Source organism: Saccopteryx bilineata, chromosome 5 (assembly GCF_036850765.1).
Source record: "Saccopteryx bilineata isolate mSacBil1 chromosome 5, mSacBil1_pri_phased_curated, whole genome shotgun sequence".
In the NCBI taxonomy this organism is placed as follows: Eukaryota; Metazoa; Chordata; class Mammalia; order Chiroptera; family Emballonuridae; genus Saccopteryx; species Saccopteryx bilineata.
The window spans coordinates 73,330,638-73,348,726 of NC_089494.1; the positions used below are offsets into that span (position 1 = coordinate 73,330,638).

At 37.6% G+C, this 18,089-nt stretch overlaps 1 protein-coding gene across 3 annotated transcripts in view; it reads left to right on the forward strand.

The window, feature by feature from the left end:
- FIGN (fidgetin, microtubule severing factor) overlaps nucleotides 1-18,089 on the forward strand; it is a 131,926-nt gene that overhangs the window by 67,858 nt on the left and 45,979 nt on the right. The window contains exon 1 of one of the 3 annotated variants that reach the window (XM_066232803.1): nucleotides 8,579-8,703. The exons of the other annotated variants lie outside the window; for them this stretch is intronic. The gene's annotated coding sequence lies outside the window, so the exon portion shown is untranslated. Of the gene's footprint in view, nucleotides 1-8,578; nucleotides 8,704-18,089 lie in introns of those variants that run through there. 3 annotated transcript variants of the gene reach the window in all.

An 18,089-nucleotide genomic window follows, 5' to 3' on the forward strand; every position in this document is an offset into this window, starting at 1 on the left:
GGGAATGACTTTGTAGATCTGTGTGTGGTTGTTTAAAGTAGGCCCCATTCTAGTGAGTAGCATTTAATTTTGATATCTCCTAGTCAAGTGCTGCTGTGCACGAAAAACTTTCCTTTTATAACAGTTTCTAGTCCCTTTTCCAAAGCTGATTAAATCTTTATGAATGTTCTAGACCTAATCAACCCTCTCTAGGGTCTCTATTCATGTGTTCTAAAGTTGGGTGGGAGCTTGGGTTGGCGGGAAGGGTTCCCACAGTAAACATACTCAGTCTCTTCTTAAAGCAGTTAGTAGCAATGCAGGACTGAAAACAGCTTTGGAACAATGTTATTTTTATCCAGATTTTTCTCCGTATAAAAACTCTGCAGGATATCAGCAATAACATTTCTTGAATGCTAAAAATGATGGAGAAGTCATGAAATGGGGCATCTTCTCATTAGTAAATCTCTATATTAGAAAAGATTAATTCATTTGTTTAAAAAAAACTGAAGAAATAATACCCTCAGCTGGTACCAAATATAAGTATGAAAATTTCCTCCTTCCCACATACCTGCAAGAGATACTGAATTTGAGTTAGTAAAACTAAATTCATCAAACCTTATAGGACAATTCCACTTACATATATAATATGATTTTAGGGAGAAAGGGACTGAGAGGGAAATGAGAAAATCACAGCTCCATTTTGGTGCTTAATAGCTACTTTCACTCATGCATTCCATATAATATCAGATATCTCCTATGTGCCAGACAATGAAAATGAGGATGCTATTAATAACATGTTAATGGTCCTGGGTGGTGGCTCAGTAGATAGAGTGTCAGCCAGCATGTGGATTCCCAGGTTCAATTCCCGGTCAGGGCACACAGGAGAAGCAACCATCTGCTTCTCCACCTCGTTGTCTCCCCCTTCTCTCCCTCTTCCTCTCCCACAGCTGATGGCTCAGTTGGTTTGAGTGATTGGTTTGAGCGTAGCCCTGCGTGCTGAGGATAGCTCTGTTGTAGTGCATTAGCCACAGGCACTAAAAATAGCTCGATACTTGAGCATCGGCCCAAGATGGGGGGGGTGTTGCTGGGTGGATCCTGGTTGGGGCACATGCAGGAGTCTATCTTTCTATTTCCCTTCTTTGCACCCTCAAATAAATAAATAAACAAAAACAAACAAACAATATATTAATATATTAAGTGTTACCTAATTAGAAGACACTATTTAATTATGTTATGTATATTACTTCTTTTAATTATCCAACATTTTATAAGGTAAATATTATTATTATATCCATTTTAACAGGTAAAGAAACTGAGGTTCAGATATGGTGAAACAACATTTCCAAGGTCACCCTTGAAATTGCTAGAGCTGGGATTGGGGTCTTCCAGCCTGGTCTGTCTGACTGCAGACCCTAAGCTCTTCACTCCCGTCCTATACTGCAACTTCAGTACAGTTTGCAGGGCCATGAAAATACAATGAGGAGCAAAAAGGATATAGTCCCTGCCCTGGAGAGCATATAGTTTTAACGTATCTGAGCTTCAGTTTTCTCTTTGCAGGCTGGGATAAGTTATGGCACAGCATGGCTTTGTCACAAAATCTTTCATAAATCCCAGGCAATTAAATAAAGACTTTAATGAAACTAGTACATGGAATTGGCAGAGTAATTTTTGAACGTCTCTTTAGGAAATGCATAGTAATCTTGGACAGTCATTGAACTTGAGTTCATGCAGTGAAATCTCGGGATAAGGCACCATCCAGGATGAGACGAAGACAGAAAAATGGACCATGTTTATATTCTTGGCTGAAAAATTTTCCTTGTCTAGAGGAAAATCAGCTGTCAGATTCAACTTACTACAGGAAACAGTAGAAATGAAGTCTGTTTCTGTAGCTTTCTCTCCTCAGGGACTCAGTGTCTCACAACAAGTACATTTCCATTTGAAGAAATCCTTAAGTGAATCCCACATCCCAGAGTAGATGTTTATTTACACTTTGCAGATCCAGTTCCATAGCTCCACATATGGGCAAATTAATTCTAGTACTGCCCACTTGCATCTCCTCTGAAGGGCTTTGTTTTATTTTGAATAATGTTTCCCTATAATAAGCGGTTTCATTCCTGTCCTTAACACATATTTATATTTTCTAACCAGAAATTCTAACCAGGTATGCACTGGCATTGAAAGACAGCAACAGTGTAAAATGTAACTTTCTGGTTCCCCTATTGTATTTCACTGTATCTCTTTCCACTTCAGTAAGATACAGAGATGATGATTTAAAGTCATTAATAATAAATAAATCCCATATCCAAGGAATCTAATGAACAAAATAAACTAACAAGCAAAACAGGCAGACTCATAGAGAGCAGGCCTACAGCCATGGGGGGAGGGGGGAGGGTGATGAAGGGGGTGGAGGAATTAAGCAAAAAAGGACAAATAAAAGAAAAGTCTCAAAAAAAGGGTATATGCAAAATCCGAGAGAATAAACCAGTTTATACAAGTTAGTTCTCCAAATGTATTTGATCCGTACAAAGATGATACTGAAGAGTCTACACCCAAGAGAAAAAATGTATAATATTTGACTCTAGGAACAATGGAAGAATTTAAGCTTAATGGTAAGAATCATCATTGCTCTTTTCTGTTGTTACTTTCTTGCTTTGTTATGCTGGCTGGCAGAAGCAGGGAAATGAAACAGTGACTACAACACTTTGTTTTTCCACATAGTGTTTTTTCTTGAATTTCCATGAGGTCATATATGGATGATTTTTCAATAAGTTCATCTTCAAATGTTTGTGAAGCACCTGTTGTGTATAAGACAGTGTACTAAATCTTTGTAGGAGCTTACAGTCTAATTTGAGGAGACACGGAATATATACTTGAAAGTATAACTAAGGCATAAAGTCATTCTCACAGATTTTTAATAGGGCACTTCATTCTATAAATATGTCCGTAGCTCATTCTTTAGTGTCTTAGCTCTCTGAAGGTTAGCATAGAACCATAAGATATGCAAAATTCCTATAATAAATCTTGGCAAGCAAATCAAGGATTCTTCTTTAACAAATGCAATCTAGTACAATAAAAAAAACACCTTGCAACATTAGAACCATTGAAATAACTTCAGTTATCTCATTGTCAAATAACTTTAATGCTATATTATGATTGAAGAATGAAGAAAAAAGGAGAGAGGGAGATAGCTCTGACCTGGGAACTAACACAATCGATCATAAGAAACTTCAAAGTATAACAATTATCTCAGCCACAGGGATGATTTGGCATCCCTTAGTGAGCCATTTATGACACATGTGTAATGCTTTGACATTAATTTAGAAACTGGCTTCTCTAGAGTCTTGCCGTATTGCCAGGATATTTCTGTCTCAATAATATATTGATTATATTATTGTAATGAGTTGGCCAATGACTCACAGAGTTATGAAGAACTTATACTAAATTTATCTGAGAGAAGTAATGATGAAAACTTCAGAATTATTATATTCATGTTTCATAACCTTGTCGTGTTAACACTCACCTATTTTGTGGCTTGATATCAGCCCATGCATATTAATGTGAGTCAGAAGCTGTGAGTAATTCTTTGGGATACTTACCACGTTAAATGATGCTTAAACTATTTTTTCCTCAGTTATAAAAAGTATAAGAAAATTTAGATAAGTGAAGGTTTGATTCTTGGTTACTTTCCTGAAAATGCTCGTGGGTGCTCACCTTTGAAAATTGCTTGACTCATTTTGGCAGTTACCCTTCATTTGCTGAGACATTGACTCATCATAGACAGGTGATAGTTAATTTCATAAATAGTATAAATCTACAATTCTGTTCTGAAATCATGAGCCAAACAATAGGTCAGTTTGTCAGAAAGTAGAACTGTATACAACTCTGAGTTCAAAGTATACAAATGTCCCACACTAAATGCTTATTTGAGGATCTATGTTCATGGTCATAAGTTTCTTTTCTGCATGTTTTGTTTGTTGTTGTCTATAGCATGCAACACATCTCATAGCACTGCCTGTATCTTACTTGGAGCCTCCAATGTGCTTGGTGTTTAGTATGCTATGAAGGTTGATTCCCTTTTGTCTCTGCTTTTTTTTTTTCCTTACAGTTTTCTATTAATAAACCCCCAACTGTGCTACACATGGAATGTTTGCCAATCGCTAGGGTGCAGAAAAATGAATGATGGCAGTTAACAGAGTTTACATTCCATGCCTTCAGCACTCAAAGAGTGGGCACATTGCATCTTCAGGTGATCTCAAGCTGATGCAATATCTTGTAAAATACTGTTTGCCAAGTCAGGCCAGCTGGATAGATAATGCAAATCATCATGTATTGCTGTTACAGTCTAATATTGATGATACACTGGATAATGTATTAATCACATTCCTAAAATAAACCAATAGCATTTGTTAAAAACTCTCCAAAAATAAATAGAACTACAGACAGCAGTCTTGTCATAAAGGCCAAAAATCTTACTTCTTGGATAAATTTGTTTTACTAAATTGTGCCCATATAGTAGGTGACCTTTTAGTCTGATTGGAGGAAGGTATTAAGTTGCTGAAAATGTTTCATTCATAAAAAATAAATATGCATGCTGGCATCATTACACTGTTTGTCTATCAGTAAAAACAATTAAGTAGTTACTTTGTGCAATTAAGACACTTATTTTTATAAGGTTTTGTTTTATTTTGTCTGCTTCTAAACAATCAAAATTCATTTTGAAAAGCCATCTTATTCTATATTGTAACGCAAAGGTGCCAACCACGTTGTGTGCCGTAGTATTAACACTGCATCATTTTAATATTTGACATAATGCTTTGTGGCAGCTAAAATTTAAAAGAGATCACATTTATTTTAAGATAATTATAAAATTATTGTGGTGCACCCAAGTGGATCACTCTAGTTTTGCTAAAGCCGAGCTTTTCTGTCCATCAGAATTACTTTTTTGCACATCTTTTTCTATATAATAAGATAAGCCAATGATATTCATTCCTGTTTTCACTTAGATATTTTATTAATGTAGAAAATGTTTGCACATCCTTTGCTCCCTGTAAAAGTAGGGTGTCAATAGTTCATTAAACACAAGTAGGGTATGAGTATAAATTTGTTTCCTTCTTCTATTACACAATACATGTCCATGTTGTAAAGATAACCACTTTTTAATCTTAGAAGTCATAAGTAATTAGAAGAGAATAAAGAACACTTTTTTTTTTTTTTTTACTATTAGAGAAGTAGAGGGTATCACCTTGATATGAATTAACTTTGTTTTTTGGGGGAGTTTACTGAGCAGATTATGACTTGTGCAAACTTTGTCATCTCTGGAAGAAAGCCACAAGAATAACTTGAAATGTAGAATTTGTAAAAGGAAATAGTCTTATTTCCTTCAGCTTTGTTGTTACTGACAGCTTAATTGTAGAATGTGCCAATTCATTTTATCTTCAGTCTACAAATTTTGAAATAGATTTTCTTTCTAACCAGTTAATTTAACAATTATTAATTCACATAATATAGTATATGAAGTCAAATACATCACCCTTATTTCTTGGTTTCTGAAGTGTATGTTTAGTTGTTATTAGGTCTATAGATTTATAAGAGAATTTATCCCTAATGTGAGAAAAGTGGCAATCATATTTCGAGTGATTTTTTACCTATTTTTTCAGTTTTGAAAATAGAGATAGCAAAAGAAGTGATTAAATTGATTAGTACAAAAGGATGAGAGTCTCTCCTTTCCTTGAAATATATGATAGGAAGTTATATTATTATTATTTTGTTGTTGTTCTTAACTGTGATGCTAAGAAATTCTTCCTGCAATTGATCCTAAATCTCATCAAACTTTTACCCATTTTGCCTGATCAGGTGGTGGCATAGTGGATAGAGTGTCAGCTTGGGACCCAGGAGATCCAGGTTCAAAACCCCAATGTTGCAGGCTTGAGCATGGGCTCATTAACTTGAGGCTTGAGTGCAGGTCTCTGGCTTGGGTGTGGGATCATAGACATGACCCCATGGTCTCTGGCTTGAGCCCAAAAGTCAAAAGTCACTGGCTTGAAGCCCAAGTTTGCCGGTTTGAGCTCAAAGTCACTGGCTTGAGCAAGGGGTCACTGGTGGTCAAGGCACGTATGAGAAAGCAATCAATGAACAACTAAGGTACCGCAATGAAGAATTGATGCTTCTCATCTCTCTCCGAAAAGTATTACCCATTTTAAGCTTTGCTTTAATCAAATACAGAAAAAAAACATTTTTTTATTACTGTGTAATATATCTTTTCATGGTTTTTTTCACAGAGCTGAATTTCAACTTAAATTAAGGCTTCATGCCTATTTCAACTTTTAGCGTGTTAACTAGTGAACCAATATCCTTGGATTATTATTTTTTTTTTTGTATTTTTCCGAAGCTAGAAATGGGGAGAGACAGCCAGACAGACTCCCGCATGCGCCCGACTGGGATCCACCTGGCACTCCCACCAGGGGGCGATGCTCTGCCCACCAGGGGGCGATGCTCTGCCCCTCCAGGGCGTCACCCTGTTGTGACCAGAGCCACTCTAGCGCCTGGGGCAGAGGCCAAGGAGCCATCCCCAGGGCCCGGGGCCATCTTTGCTCCAGTGGAGCCTCGGCTGCAGGAGGGGAAGAGAGAGACAGAGAGGAAGGAGGGGGGAGGGGTGGAGAAGTAGATGGGCGCTTCTCCTGTGTGCCCTGGCTGGGAATCGAACCCGGGACTTCCGCACGCCAGGCCGACACTCTACCACTGAGCCAACCAGCCAGGACCTCCTTGGATGTTGTTGATTGAACATTTTCATCTTACTTGATCTTCAAAGTTCAATAAAGTTGACTATTGATTGCCTCCTTTATATACTTTCTTCTCATGGTTGACCATGATCTCCTAGATTTCCTTTTGACTTAGTATATATCCTTCTTCTCTCCTTTACTGGTGCATCTTTTTGAGCTCTAAATGTTAGAATGTCTCCCAAGGCTTGGCCCTTCTTTTTTTTTTATTTTTATTTATTCATTTTAGAGAGGAGAGAGAGAGAGACAGGGGGGAGGAGCTGGAAGCATAAACTCCCATATGTGCCTTGACCAGGCAAGCCCAGGGTTTCGAACCAGCGACCTCAGCATTTCCAGGTCGACGCTTTATCCACTGTGCCACCACAGGTCAGGCAAGGCTTGGCCCTTCTTAATCTACACACTTCCCTAAATTATGTTAGCCAGCCTGATGGTATCTTTAAATACCATTTTGGGGGAGCTGAAGGCTCTCGTATCTTTTTCTCTGGTCACAATACCCTCTAAAACACCAGATTCTTATATCTAAGTGCCTACTGGACTCTACTTAGATGTCCAGTAGGAATTTACAAATTTAAGAGGCCAAATGGTAACTTTTTTTTTTTTGTATTTTTCTGAAGCTGGAAATGGGGAGAGACAGTCAGACAGACTCCCGCATGCGCCCGACCAGGATCCACCCAGCACGCCCACCAGGGGCGATGCTCTGCCCACCAGGGGGCGATGCTCTGCCCCTCCGGGGGGGGGGTGCTCTGCCGCGACCAGAGCTACTGTAGCACCTGGGGCAGAGGCCAAGGAGCCATCCCCAGCGCCCGGGCCATCTTTGCTCCAATGGAACCTTGGCTGCGGGAGGGGAAGAGAGAGACAGAGAGGAAGGAGGGGGGGGTGGAGAAGCAAATGGGCGCTTCTCCTATGTGCCCTGGCCGGGAAACGAACCCGGGTCCTCCACACGCCAGGCCGACGCTCTACCACCGAGCCAACCGGCCAGGGCCCCAAATGGTAACTTTTAATTTTGTCCTCCAAACTTGCACCTCTCCAAGTATACCCTAGTAGAGTTTATAGTGCTCCTAATTACTCAGTTGCTAAAACCAAAACCCTCTGAGGTATGCTTGATTACTCTCTTTTCTTGGGTTTGAGCTGCAGCTAATCCATCAGGACAATAGCTGTTCTTTTGGCAAAGCATGTGAGACAGTTCTGTCATTCACAGGTTTGAAGAAGCCTTTCCTGACCATGTGAACCAATTTCAACACCCAGTCATTTTCCATTCTGTCATACCAGTTTAATGGTCTGAATAGCTTTCATCTTTACCAGGTTTTTTTCTTGTTGGTCATTAATGGACTTTTTTTTTTTATCTCCTTGAACTCTGAGACATTTAGTAAAATAGTTGTCGAGTGAATGTTCACTCATTTGTTTATTCACTCATAGTTCTAAATACATATTGAGGACCTTCCGTGTTCTAGACACTGTGCTAAGGAGATAAAGGTGATTAAGATACATTCTTGCCTTCAAAAGTTTCACATTTAGTAATGGAGGAGCTGTACAAGTAAACAATTATAATACAGTGTGAAGAATGCACAGTGAAAGCCTGTCCAAAGTACAGGAGCTGCTTAGAACAGGATATGGTTAATTATAAAGAAAGTGCAGAGCTGCAAGGATCCCCATGGAGGAATGATTTACTTGGATTTTAAAAAGATGAATGGGATTTTTCAAGTAAACAATGGAAAAGCATAGGGATTTGCAGACTGAGATCCTAGCATATGCCAGGGTACAGGGCTGTGCAGTGCCCGGGGAGTGTCTGCCAGCATTTGTTCTCACTGAAGCATGCAGTGTGTGTGGAGAATGGAGGGAGTTGAGCTGGAAAGTCAGGCTGTGGGCAGCAGGGCCTGGGTTTTTTCTACTAGGAAGCTTAGATTTCATCCTAGGGATAAACTAATGAATTGTGACAGTTTTTAAGCAGGTAAGAGTTTTGTTTACATTTTAATTTTAAAAGAATTTGTAAGCCCATGTATGGAAGAGAGATTTATGTATGGTCAAAGAGACCAGTTAGAAGGGCAGAGTAAGACAACAGATGAAGGCCTGAATGATGCAAACATGTTGGGGATGAAGAAAAGAGTGTAAAGTCAGAGGGGAAGTCAGTTGTATTTGGTGGTCTGTGAGAATGCAAAGTGATTCAGGGTGGGAATGAAGGAAACAGGAGAAAGTCATTGTTTCTTTCTTCTTTGGATATTAGGCCTATGGGGTGATACCCAGAACAGAGGGTACAGAAAGGAGAACAGGTTTATATGGGAAAGTATACTCTTGCTTAATATAATACATATTGTTATATATATTGTTCAGTTGACCCATGAACATTACAAGTTTGAACAGTGTAGGTCTACTTAGGCACTGATTTTATTTTTAAAAAATTAGGTACAGTATTGCAGATGCATTTCTCTGCCTTATGATTGTTCCTTATAATTTTCTTAGTAACATATAATTTTATTTTCTCTAGCTTATTTTACTGTAAGAATATAGTACAGTGATATCTTGACACATGAGTTTAATTCATTTCATGGCCGAGCTCGTGACTCAATGTGCTCGTGTGTCAAATCGAATTTCCCCACTTAAATTAATGGGAATGCAATTAATCTACTCCGGCCCCCCAAAACCACATGAATTATTTGTTTTATATGCTTTTAAATAAAAATATGTACTTTATAAATAACAAATACATATATGTAAATATACATATATAATGAGAGAATGTAAAGAAATAAACTGGTTTATGAAGTGTATTTACCTTCAGGTCAGGAAAAGATGCTGGTGGAGGGGGAGGAGATATTAGCAAAACAATGGCCCTTCCCAAGCAGGAAGGTAATTAGCAATTTCACAGACAGCTGCCCAGTACCATTTTTAACAATAAAAGTGAGCAAACTCAGAAAATACAAATTTTACAAACTCATTTGCCCAAAAATCTACATTTTCTTCACTGACTTTTTGGCTTTTTCACCACACTTTCCTCACTTTTACTTAGAGGACGTTTCAACAAAAAACCGTTCCATGGAAATTTGTTTCTTCCTCCCTTTCAGAACATTCAACAGGCCATCTAGTGGAGGAGGTAGAAGCTCGTGATTTAAATACCCACTCATGACTTAAAGCAAAAAATCCCGTGAGTGACTGCTCATCTCTCAAATTGCTCGTGATTTAAAGTGCTTATGTGTCAAGGCACCACTTTGTATAATACACATAATGTACAATATATGTGTTAATCAAGTGTTTATGTTATTGGCAAGGCTTTGGTCCATAGTAGCTATTAGTAGTTAATTTTGGGGGTAGTCAAAAATTATACACAGATTTTCACTCTGTGAGGAGTCAATGCCCCCAAAACTCCCACATTGTTCATAGAGACAGACAAAGACTCACACACACACAGAAAATATGTGTTTATGTGCTTCGGAATCTCTCTTTTTATATATATACTCAGTTTTAGACGTCTCAAGTTGGGAAGCTTATAGGAAATCTATTGTGCTATAAAAAATGTCAAGATTCATGTTCAAACCTCAAACTCTAGTCCTAATTTTGCTACTAGCTAACTGTATGATTGTGGTGTTTCTCTATCTTGTTGTTTTCTCATATCTATCATCCTGATACCAAAAAGATTTTATTTCCAGAGAAAGTTACCTTGATGCTTTCAACATTTACCCCTCAATTATATATTCCAGGTCTATAATCATTATTCATGCACTCAAAGAATAAAAGAATTCTAGGTCTTGGAAGGAAATCATTTGTAGGGGGTTGGTTTAAATGATTTCCTTCCAACCCCCTACCTTTCTCACCTTTAATGTCAGTTGAGAAAACAGAAGTCAGAAGAGTTTGGCTTGTTGAAGATAATGCCTTATGTTTATGTTGAAATAAGCATTGGAACCTAAAACTCCTAATTTCTAACACTATCTTGACGTATGTCTCAAAGCGACGATCCACTTTATTCCTCATTTTGACTTTCCTGTGGTCCTAAAAACTCATGTAACTTTGGCCAGTTTGAAGAGTCAGGTTCTCCTTTGTTGATTTGTCTCTCCAGTGCATAACTCTGTTGGAAATAACAGTATGCTGAAGAAGAGGGAAGAGAGAAAACCAGTGCCCTGTATCTCTGGTCCTTTGGGGGAACTGAGCATGGCTTAGTATAGCTCTTGCTGACATCTCTAGTGACTTGGCATTTGCTTGAGAGAAACCCTGCTCCTTATTCCTTCCTTCATTCATATTCTTTCTACTAAATTCAAGTTTCAAAACCAGACCCAGATATAGTAATGTGTGATTATAAAGGAAGAGGATGAACTTCAATTCTGACATATATTTGCACCTCCTGGGGTTTTAAACAAACAAAATGAGTGTTCATTGCTGATTCATGTTTTGCTTTTGGTCTCTAGATCCCTTTCTGCTGTAGTCACATGATGTGCACCATGGCAGCTTTCATCCTAGAATGCATTCGGGGTTCTCCTAAATCCTAAAGCACTTTATAAAAAATAAAACCATAGGTCTCATTTTTCTGATGAAGAGAGCAAAGCATAGAGAGGTTTTACAAAGTGACACAACAAATAAAGGAGGAAAAAGAATCCAGGATCCTTTTTTTTTCACTCTCCATTAAATGATACTCTCTCTTATGCTTTTCTGTTGTCAAAAGCCCTCTCTACATTCTGTATTGTTAGGTCATCATCTCCTATAGTTTGCACAATGCGGTGTATTATGGATTGCTCACAAAGCAGCAGATATGAATTCTTTATAATGGATTTATTCTTTTCAATTTTTTGTCATCTTTGGGCTTAATAGAAATAGTTCAACATGTTATATTGTGTGATCTCTTCCTAAATAGATAAAAGATTTCTGTGTTTTGAAGGAAACATTTATATTGGTTAATTTGCTGCATTGCCTGCAGGAATGTTAGTCTGCAGGAGGAAAACAACTGTTTCCTGATAGGATTTTCTTTAACTGTGCCAGAAACTCTTATTTTAATAGGAGAAAAAAGAGAAATAATCCATAAACTCTTAAAGAATGGTACTTTGAGTAATGTTACTATCCCTTAGACAGAACGTCTAAGATTGTGAGACACAGAGGTGTCCATCGTTAGATGAAGAAATCTTACTTGATTCCCTTCCCAGCTCTTAAGCCACAACTCTACAGATGGAGTGAGCATGCCAACACGAGCATAGACATTTCCTCCCTGGATGGAAAGTTCCCTGCCTGCTCTTTGCAGAGCCACGAGGCAGACTGTAATAGAGAATGCATACTTTCCTGTAAGAAATTAAAGCCACTGTCCGCAATGTGCAAAAGACTGTGAAATTGAAAGTGTGTCCCTAGAGTGGGTAAAAAACAAATCATAATAAGCGGCAACTCAAAAACAGACTACTGGCAAATAATCAATTATCTTCTGAAGTACTATAAAAACTACAGTTCATTTTGCCAGCCTATAGTGGAAAAGTGCCCACACAGGAGACAGTCAGCTTAGACTGGGGAGTTGTTTCAATTTACTTTCAGGTTACATCCATCAACTGGCCATTGGATTGGTGTGGCGCAGTGTGAGAGCTCACGTAGTTGGTTTGCTGAACTTGCTACAAAATACCTAATTCATTCAAAAAGGTATCTGTTGTCTGATTCATCTTTGTGGTTATCGTGTTGACTCACATAGCTTAATTTTTAAACCTGAGGTAACAGTTAATCTTTCCTAAAGATTAAAGACAGGTTGAGTAGAGTTTTGCTGGGGCTGCACTATTTTATGAACTCAACTTGCAGCTCTTTGGCCCAGAGACAGATTTAGAGCTGGTTTAAGCAGAGGAAAACAGGAAAAGGAATGATTTTTTTTTACTACTGCCTGCTTGTATAGATAAAATGAATAGAAATTTAGATTGTTTTGGAAGGACATCTATAATGAATAAGTAGGGGGGAAGTGCTAATGGCTGGTTGAGGTTTTATGTCAGTAAAATTGTAAGTTAGCTGTAAAATGTATATATTGGAGTTTATTCAACAATAAACAATTCTGATAACTTTTCAGAAACATGGGCCCATGGAAATATACAAAAGTATTCAACATCTCCATAACTGAAGAAGAGTACGTAGGTGAAGCAGCACTGGCACCCCGCTGAAGGAGACTAGAGGAAGGAAACATCATAGCATAGAGATCTGCAATTCTCCTTGCCCTGTTTGCTTTTTAAACTGGGCATTTACCATCTTCAAAATCCTACCAGAGTGTAAGTCCCTTGTTGTAGAGTGCAGGGGATGCACTCCTTTAGTTAATGAGACCTACCCCCTCCTCCAGGTAGCCAGTCCTGATTATACCCAGCCTGACCCCTGCCTTACACAGATACACATGCACATGCAGCTAACTACCCCCAGTCACAGATAAGGGCATATATGGCAATCCCACCTAAGGATAGACAACTAATAAAGACAGAACTGGGGTTTCTCAAGTCATGTTCAGTCATTAAAATATCTTTGTTACAACTCAGAAGTCACTTTGTGTATAGGACAAAGAATATGCTATCTTCTCCTTTTTTCTGACATTTGAAATCAGAATTGCTCTTTAACAGCTGTAACCTTACTCTTCTATAATGTATTTATTCTTCATATGTTCTTCAGCCATTCTTTAAAAAGAAATATTTCTAACGTACTTAAAACATACTCATGGTTTAAGAAGAGGAAGAGAAAGAAGAAGAAATTCAAACAGCAGAAAGGAGTATATAGTGCAAATAACTCTACATCCTTTCCTGACCTTGGTATCCAACCTTGGTGGTACCTATTTTCCCAGTAGCTTAGGTTTTCTTCCTAGGGTAAACATTCCTGGGACACACAAATGTTTCTGCATATATCCTCCTCACTTTCCTGATTTACACAGATTGTAGCACACAACACCCCCAGCTTTTCTTATTGCTCTCCTTCATTCCACCTATTAGCAAAATCTCAGTCAGGTCTGACTATTTCGCCAGAGGTGAAATTATTTGCTATGTTGCAATATGAGAGGCTGCATGAAATTAAGTCTTCACTTGGCTCTTTCTCAACTTGTAAAGGATAGAATATTCTCTCTTTGTATCTTGCAGGCATTATTAATTGATATGTTGTCAGCACTTCCATAAATATTTCTATGCTGTAGTGATTTTTCTCATTGAAATGTATGCTGTGACAATTCAGCACATTTCTCTACCTATTAGATCAGATACCATCAGTGAAAAGAGAGTGAAGCAACTCTTACGAGGTACATCAATTCTTTGCGTCTAAATTGCATTATGCTGCATTGAATATAGTTATGGAAGTTTGGAGTAATATAGCACTACAGAACCATTTGGCCACCCAGAGGCCCTGAGAGAAGTGATAAATCTCTGAGGAGGGAGTGGACCCCTTTTACACAATAAGATCAAACCGTGACAGGTTATTTTTTGTGTGATTCTTTTTAAAAATATTATAATATTCTGCTCTCTTTACTGGTGATTTTCTTGTTTATTAGTACATGCACAATTGCCAGTAGGAGTTCTGCAGTTTATTTTCTATCTTGGTGTATTGATAACATGACTGAAATTGGGATTTAATACTGCACAGAGTTATTAGACATATTAGGAGTTTCAGTGACAATTTGCTAATTTTGCTAATTTAGGAGAAGAAAATGTTCAATTTGATTTTTGATACTCAACTAATGATAATCATCTAATTACCATGGTAACAAATGCCTTTTAAAAGTTAGTCTATTCTTTTTACTTTCCCAGAAACCAGGGATTTCTCCCCCTCATAATGTGACCAAAGTATTCAGGCCACTTGAGATGCTGTTCTGGTACTAACTCAAGGAACAGTTTTTATTTTATTACACTTGGGATTTGTTTCAACTTCTGGGAATAGCCTAGGTGCACACCTGTGCTCCGCAAAGGTTCTGTGTGACCATGAGGACTCTGGAGTCCAAGGAGTATGTAGTTCGATTTCGCATATAGAAATGCATTTGGCAATGCCTTTAAAAAATGCTTTGAATATTCCTGAAGACAGAATATCCTAGAAATTTAGGTTAGCAGTTGGGGTTGCTATATGAGTTCATCTCAAATTACTGAACAAATGATGGCTGTGACAAAAGCCAGGGTACGTTCCAAATTCTTTCAGGGGCTCTGATGCAAAATATTTCTTCTTAGTTGGTTCTGTTCTGGTTTTCATCTTGTCTTTCAGTTTGTTTCCAAAAACCTAATTTGGGTTTTAAAAAAAATCTGTTCAATTTATTTCTCATTCCATCTTTAGATTTATTTATTTATTTATTTATTTATTTATTAATTTATCTGCGTAATTACCATAGACCCATAGACTTTTTAGGTATTTAATAGGGAAAAAGAAATTTGACTCAGAGTCAGCTATAGGGGATGTGGTTTAGGTGATGTGGTTGTTTTGACCTCTTTCTAAGCTATGAAGCAATGTGTTGGGCACAGGGAGTTGTTGAATGTGCAAGAATACTCACAGCATAATGTGTTTCAGCCTGAAAAAATTGATTCACCTAAGAGTGGCTCACTCTTTTCTCACCGGTGGCATATAAGGACAAATGAGAGGAAAAAAAAGGGGAGATGTTTCCCCAAAATGGCTGTTAATATGCTCGATGTGCCCATATGCCTCGGAGGCCAGAACCTTGGATTGTCACAGGCTGGGTCCTAGCATTCAGTCCCCATACACAGAGGCAAACATCTCCCAGATGGCCCTGTGAGATGACTCGAGAGTTTCTCTGCTTTTTAAGGGACAAGTTACTGGCTACCAGTAATGGGCTCCCTAAGACTACCTCAGGAATATCTTTTCCCCAGAAGACAAATTATTCTTTCCAAGAAAGTGTGTACCAGGATCTTTCACTTAAAAAAAAAAAACACAAAAATCCCAATGGTGATTTTTTAGTCTTTTGGTAGCTCCTACAGTCGTTTCCTCGCAGGCAACTCGTGGGATAAGCAAATAGTGCTGTTATTGCCAGCTTGGAAGTTTATATTAACCCTGGAAAATGAGCTCAGTTTTCACTTCATTCTTAAGCTTTCAAATCACAAACTTCCATAGATATCTAAAATTTTCAGACTTTCAAGTTGAATACATTGTGCACTGTGATTTCTATTACATATTTGGGAAAACTTATTGCAGTATGAATATTTATCTATTTCATACATTATTTGTCATGAGCTGTGATAAATATGTAATAAGAAGTTGTACCTTCCTCTTACTACTGTAGTCTGGCTAAGTGAAAGAACTCATTGCTGGTTACATAAAGGCCTTATAGGCTTCCCTTAATTATACTAGTCTTCTCCTTTGTCTATGTTTCTATATAGAAGTCCTCTTGGAATTTCCAGACAACAGACACACATGCACACACGCACACACAGACATATACCGATCTGTCTGACATCCTGATCCTTGACATACTCCGATATTATGCAAGGATATGCCTTTTCTGGCACTGTTTATGCATTTTATGCCATAATGTTCCATTGGAATTTGTCAATGGTTACATTTCCAGGCTATCCATTTACCACTACAGAAGCTATTGTATCATCCCTGCTAATTAAATGTGTTGAGATGAGGAGAATTTATAAAGCTGAGTTCTAGAATGGCTTCAAATTTAGCTGAATAAAAATCAACGGGATTAGGTGAAAGGTGGTTTTGACATCAAAATAGCAGAAGATTTAACATCATCATTGGTACTATTATTTCTTTTTTTGGAACTTTTTTTCCCTTCATCATCATAAGGAATGAAATCTGCCTTGGCATTCATTCGTGTGCTTCTTTTTTTTCTCCCTGTATGGGGTCTAGTAAAGCCAGATTCTTTGGGTGGACAGAAGAAAAATACAGGTTTCTTATTGTTTGCTTTCAGTAAATTGGACTTTTACAGATGGCCTTCTTTTTGTTTTCCATTTGCAGTATATACCTGCTTACCCATGTACCTTCAGATCAATAAAAGCGTGGATATTTAAAAGTATCTGTAGTAGCTAACAGCTGGAATCATGCTAGGCTTCTTTACATTTTAAATTCCTCCTGGGCTCTAAAGGTAGATGAAGCCAACTTTCCTTTGGACTCAGCAGGCAAGTTTCACTGTGATAAGAGTATTGCTATTTTAAAAAGCAGCTCTTGACAATCTAACTCCAGAAAGCATTCCCACCCTGTGAATTAGTACAGAGGCACCTGCTTCCTTATTGATGAAACAGTGAAAAATAATACCCGTTAGAAGCGATTTTAATTTTGGTAGCTTAGCTTCTGACTCCTCAGTAGATTTTTAATCCAACTCTCATATCAGATCTAGTGTCCCAGTGTCTCAGATTGGGCAGGTTGAGACAGCCTAATCTTCACAGGCTTGGCACACAACAGAAATTTGACTTGATGAGCCCTGTAGGAGTAAGGCCTGACTTGGTGGGCAACAGCCAGGGGTTGAATTGTAGTTGTTAAGCACAAGTTTAGTCTTCTGTTTTATGCTTTTATGGAATACCTTCCTATTTTTATCACTATTTAATTATAACTATAAAAATTTCACTTTTAATCTAGTTTTTATTTAGAACTAGATGTCATGACACAATGCTTGCCTTAAAGTTTCTGGGTATTCAGAACTCTTGATATTCAACAAACAGTTATAAAGTGATCATCAGCATCAAGAAAAAATTTATGCAGTTCCAAAATGATCTCTGGATATCTCTATGGGTAAAAGTCAGCAGACAGTAAATATTAATTGATTAATCAACTATCTATATTAATAATCTTAAACATTTATTTTCTATATGAATAATCTTGATGATATGGCATATTTTGTAGGTAACACTAGTTATGTGTCTGATTATTTGCAAAAGGAAAACTACAACTATGTATCCTTTTTTTTACCTCAGTCTTACCATTATTTCTTCAAAGAAACTTCTATGTATTCTTAATATGAATCATGTAATTCAAAACAGTGTTCTTAGCCTTGATCTAATTTGACATTGTTGAAAGAGTTATAAATGATGTCAAAGAAGCAATGAAAGTTTTCTTAGCTCAGGTCACTTACTGTGTTACTATGTCCAGAATATTAGTAGGTCCTGAAAATGTCTTTGCTACCTAGAGTGTTTAGGCAATATCTTTGCAATTTTAGATCTCAGAATGTGTGTGAGTGTATGTGTGTCTGTGTGTGGTGTGTATATATCATTAAGGAGTCATTATAAACATTAGACCTTAAATCATATATTTCTTTCTGAGAAACCAAGCTATGGATAGCATCAACCTCCAGAGTCTGGACAATGTCTTGATTTTCCAATACAACATACCAAATGGATTCATCAGTCATGAATCATAAAAATATGATTACCCTTTTCAGTGATAAGAATCTGATTAGTTAGAAAAGCTGGTGGTAGCATATGA